Here is a 6000-nt window from a genome sequence, read left to right as displayed (position 1 = left end):
GCTGGCTACACCTACAACATGCTGACATGAGGAATGTTTCCAACCGATTTCCCATACACAAACAGCAGTTGATCGGCGTTGCCTGGTGAAACGTTGTTGTGATGCCTCGTGTAAGGAGGAGAAATGCGTACCATCACGTTTCCGACTTTAATAAAGGTCGGATTGTAGCCATCGCGACTGCGGTTTATCGTATGGCGACATTGCAGCTCGCGTTGGTCGAGATCCAATGACTGTTAGCAGAATATGGAATCGGTGGGTTCAGGAGGGTAATACGGAACGCCGTGCTGGATCCCAACGGCCTGGTATCACAAGCAGTCGAGATCAGAGGCATCTTATCCGTATGGCTGTAACGGATCGTGCTGCCACGTCTCGATCCATGAGTCAACAAAAATATGGGGACGTTTGCAAGACAACAACCATCTGCACGAATAGTTCAACGACGTTTGCAGCAGCATGGACTATCAGCGCGCAGACCATGGCTGCGGTTACCCTTGACGCCGCATCGCAGACAGGAGCGCCTGCGATGGTGTACTCAATGACGAACCTGGGTGAACGAATGGAAAAACGTCATTTTTTCGGATGAATTCAGGTTCTGTTTACAGCATCATGATGGTCGCATCAGTGTTTGGCGACATCGCGTTGAACGAACATTGGAAGCGTGTATTCGTCATCGCCATACTGGCGTATCAGCCGACGTGATGGTATGGGGTGCCATTGGTTACACGTCTCGGTCACCTCTTGTTCGCATTGACAGCACTTTGAACAGTGGACGTTACATTTCAGATGTGTTACGACCCATGGCTCTACCCTTCATTCGATCCCTGCAAAACCCTAAATTTCATCAGGATAATGCACGACCGCATGTTGCAGGTCCTGTACGGCCCTTTGTGGATACAGAAAATGTTCGACTGCTGCCCTGGCCAGCACATTCTCCAGATCTCTCGCCAATTGAAAAGGTCTGGTCAATGGTGGCCGAGCAACTGGCTCGTCACAATACGCCAGTCCCTACTTTTGATGAACTGTGGTATCGTGTTGAAGCTGCATAGATGGCTGTACCTGTACACACCATCCAAGCTCTGTTTGACTCAATGTCCAGGCGTATCAAGGCCGTTATTACGGCCAGAAGTGGTTGTTCTGGGTACTGATTTCTCAAGATCTATGCACCCAAATTGCGTGAAAATGTAATCACATATCATTTCTAGTATAGTATATGTGTCCAATTAATACCCGTTTATCATCTGCATTTCTTCTTGGTGTAGCAATTTTAATGGCCAGTAGTGTAACAACGATTCGTATCTAGAAATACGGAATGATAAAGACAACGTGGAGAAAATAAAACAATACAACCTGCCCAGTATTTGAGATATATATCGATAGAAAGATCCCTGCTCTCTGCCTCATCACTGATGTCCTTAACTGAAAATGACCAGGCCTATTCGGAAAGTTGGGTAGGATCGGGAGCTAAATGGAAACCGCAGTGAACATCCGATTCAGCTTTTCACAGATGTATTGGGCACTGTCTCTAGTACGCCCGTCGATCTCGTGACGTCCCTCTTTTCAATTCCGAGAGCACAGAGTTCACGTGAAGGTGCCTAGAAAATAGTGCCTCCCGCCAAGTATAAGGGCCTAGTGAGAGATTTCGCCTGATGTCATGCAGCCCACATAACACTAATGTCATGCGTCTCCTTTTTGATGACAGTTCTCCATTTTGGCACAGACAACGAGCTGCAGACCAGCATAGAGAATTCGCGGTAAGCACAGGCGGCTACCTTCTATGACGAGAGTATTGGAAAGTTGATACAATACTACGACAAATGCCAAAGTCGGAGAGGTGACTATGTAGAGAGGTTGCTGGAAGGTGTAGCAAACTGTTGTAAATAAAACATTTTCGATTTCCGCAATTGTTTCCATTTCGTGACCGATCGGACCTTACTTTCTGAATAGCCCTTCCAATTTAGAACAAAATGTATTGATTGTTGTGACTGTATGGACTAGACAGTCTGATCTGGTGGTACATTCTGCGCTACATTCGTGCGGCTGCGTCTGGCGAAGGTCGAAAGTCTGCGGAGCTCACGCCTGCTTACTGTTGTATGGATGCGACAACGATATGAACTGTAAGTACAGTAAATGTGGTAAATAAGAAGACCGTAATGGGGTGTCATGATAGTCGACCAGTTCCGCTTGAAAAGTGGTAGACTAAGGAGCTTCCTGACCGCTCCGAAACAGCTGCATTTATTTATTTAGTATGCGTTGTGTTATTGTGTTTCGTGCGATGTTGTTCAACCGTGAGCTGGCGTTAATGCTCGTCTGAGTTCTAAGAAATTAGCCCACGTGGGTTAATCTACACTATGTCCCGTATGTTTCCCACAAAAAGACAGGCTGGAATTTAAGTTTGACAAGGATACAAGTTCCGTTCAAGCCAACTCTCTACAAGTACACCCTTTGCTAGTAGACACCACTGTATTAACCATTGATTAAGGTCAAAATCTGGAACAATACCGATTCTTCGTCAAGCTATCGAACCCTGTATTGAGGTAAAATACTACTGCTATAGTATCCATAAAAGGCTGAATTCCACTGCCGAAACGGAACGGAACGGTGAGTACTGTTGACATTTCGAATACTGACGTTGAATATGATAATGTCCGTAATTTCAGTCAGACTCCTGAAAGTGGAAAACTATTTTTTGTTAAAGGAACCTTGTTGCAGTACGGTGACGTCAGGAGTATTACGCACGAAACGTACCTATTCAGCTTACATTACAATGTTTTAGTAGAGTAAAGTAAGTTGAAATCAAATTAAGTTAAATATTCCTTCGGATATTACGGTTCCCGGTTACAGGGTGTAAGAAAGGTATTAAGCAACAAGACTGTCGAAAACGGGTAACAGTACTCAGAACAGCCCTCCAGCAACGTTAACTGTTCCGCACATGGTCACTCAGAATCAAACAGTAGCCAGCACGCTACAAGGTCCCGCAGTTACCCAAACCAAGGAGGGTAGACAGAAATTCCCCAATTGCCTTGTAAAACGGAGGCGGATCGCAAACCCTTTAAATGTTTCTTACCTGTAGCAAGAAACAAGAGACGCAAGAACTGTGATGGAAGTAGCACTCTTTACTAAGCAATAAACTGGACCAGTTTAAAAAGACAGACTTAATAGAACGGAGAGTGACATACCTTTGGCCAGTAATACCGCCTGGAATCACACGACATAAGGCCAAAGTTCACAGCCCGAACAGCAGAATGTAGTGTCCCATTTATCGTGCGTACTGCAATCAAACCCTCAGTGCCAGGTACCACATCAAACTGAACAACACGCAACGCCAGTAGTAAACATACACAACAGGGAAGTGAGAGAGCGTCAGTAATCTGTGTCATGGCAATACGAGACAGAAGACAAACTCAGCAAAGCTGAAGCTATACACAACCAACCAGTTGTCATAAGTTCTTATTCTGAAAGTTTAAGAGTAAAATTATAGAAGAATTCTTTTTTTAATTATTAAAAGTATAAGACTATAGCAAGGGAAATATAAACAGTATAACACCCCTTGGCCCACACTTGCTGCCCGAAAAGAATGGAGGGAAGCGGCAATAAACGACCTGAAATCGAGAGTGTACAAGCAACAAATGCGAGAGTAAACGCAGGAACTCACAGGAATAGAAACACGATAAGGCGGGCAAACAAGACGCTGCGAAAGGGAAGCCGAAAGGAAAGTGAGTCAAAGAATTCTACAGAGAAAGTGACAAACCATGGGAGAACGAAATGAAGATACAACCAAATGTAAAACGTAATAAGAAACAAAGTAAAGAATCGACAAAGATAACGAAAGCCAAGAAATTGACTCTGAAGTTGAAACAAAAATGGACTAGTGTTGAGAGAGTGAAGGCCCGTTATGCTTAAAATAAGCACTGTAAGTGCGTGAATCAAGAATATAAACTGCTGATCGTAAATTAGCAAGCTGAAACCTAACTTCAGACCAGTAAGACTACGGCAAACGAGGACGGGTTTGAGGCTGACGTACCCATTACTACTGGAAGTCATAACTTCCAACCTTGCCTTACCCGGTTTCCAATCGATAGTAAACGTATCCCACGAAGTAAATGCAGGCAAGGCTGTGGTGTCACCGCCAGACACCACACATGCTAGGTGGTAGCCTTTAAATCGGCCGCGGTCCGTTAGTATACGTCGGACCCGAGTGTCGCCACTAACAGTGATTGCAGACCGAGCGCCCCAGTTGTACAGCCGACTTTGCTAGCGACGGTTTACTGCCTACATGCGCTCTCATTTGCAGAGACGACAGTGTAGTATAGCCTTCAGCTACGTCATTTGCTACGACCTAGCAAGGCGCCATATTCAGTTACTATTGATATTAATATTGTGAATCATGTACCTTCAAGAGCGACGTTCATCATTAATGGATTAAAGTTAAGTATCAAAGTAATTACGTCCGCTTTCTGAACTCTAATTCCCTGTCATGTTCTAGACCTCACGTCAGTATAGTCCTCCCTCCTCATACCAGCCTGCGTGAGCTAAACGCGTGCATTTCGGCCTCCAATAGTAACCCGGTGTTGGCTCTTCAGCCAACACAACAAAGGCCATTTTGTTCATGAAGGCCTTCCCATAGCAGAAGAGGAAAAACTAGAATCCGTTGTAAATGTGTACGCATCTTTAAAAAAGACATCATCCAACGTCGTGATAGGAGGGGATTTTTATTGTGCTGTTCGCCAGAAAGATCAGAGGCCATATTTCAGTTACTGTAAAGAACTATACGACCTTGTTAAAAATTAGACTCAAGAACAAGTGGAAATTGTTTCACTTTACTGATATGAAATTTACATTTTTTGCCCTCCGTATCAAGTACCTGCCTCGACAGATTTTTTGCAGCGTCTCACATAAGCGAACGTGTCATCTACCACTGTGCCTATGCCGTGACAGTAAATCTAGTTAAGCAGCCAACAAAACGGCTCAGAGGGATAGTGCATGCTAAATATTATACACTTCCAAGACACAGACTTTGATGAAGTCGTTAGAACAGCTTGCACCGTTTGTTTGCCCTCTATAATCATACACCGGACTAAAATTGAGTGCTGGACCACCGACGCTAAAAAAATTGAGATTATTTAATCACACACTATAGCCAGAAAGCAAATTGTCAAAAAGGGACCACAGAATTTTGTTACGCCGTCTTCAGAAAATTATATGAAATTCAATGATAGAAATGTATGAAAGCACAAATAAAGATGATAAAGGAAAAACTGATTAAAATTAAGCCAGACCACTAGACGCCTAAAACGTAAATCGAAAGTTAAATCTGTTAATGAAGCAGAAACAGATCGTAGTTCCACCTAATCAAAGCTCGTCCAGCCATGCACGTACTTTCATTAGAAAATTAAATACGATGAAAGGTGACCAATTTGTTGCAAAAAAAAGAAAAAGCCGTCGTGCAAGAATTTCATTGTTACTATGACAACATGAACTCCGCGCACCCAACTGACAAAAGTCTGGCGTCTGAAATAATTCAGGTGCCAATTGCAGACGACACTGCAGAAGAAAGCGACGAAATCTTGGCGGACTTCGTAAGTGAAGAAATTTTATGATTAATCACCGAAGCCAAGCAAAAATATCCCTTCAAAAAAATGGCTCTAAGCACTATGGGACTTAACATCTATGTTCATCAGTCCCCTAGAACTTAGAACTACTTAAACCTAACTAACCTAAGGACATCACACAACACCCAGTCATCACGAGGAAGAGAAAAATATCCCTTCAACCGGACGGTGTTCCTAAAGCATTCTTTTTCAAATTCTTTTATATCATTGTGCCCATCCTTACGAAATCTTGAGAGGCACAGACTATCAGAAAAACTGAAATAAGGTAAAGTAGTCCAAGTACCAAAAACGCGAGGCCAACACATAAACTACAGCTTCCGGCATATAACACTGTTAAAATTTTGATTACAACATCATAACTAGGGCAATAAATACTGGAATGACGCTGATA

This window comes from Schistocerca americana, chromosome 2 (assembly GCF_021461395.2).
Source record: "Schistocerca americana isolate TAMUIC-IGC-003095 chromosome 2, iqSchAmer2.1, whole genome shotgun sequence".
NCBI lineage: Eukaryota > Metazoa > Arthropoda > Insecta > Orthoptera > Acrididae > Schistocerca > Schistocerca americana.
This window is presented reverse-complemented; position numbering follows the sequence as displayed.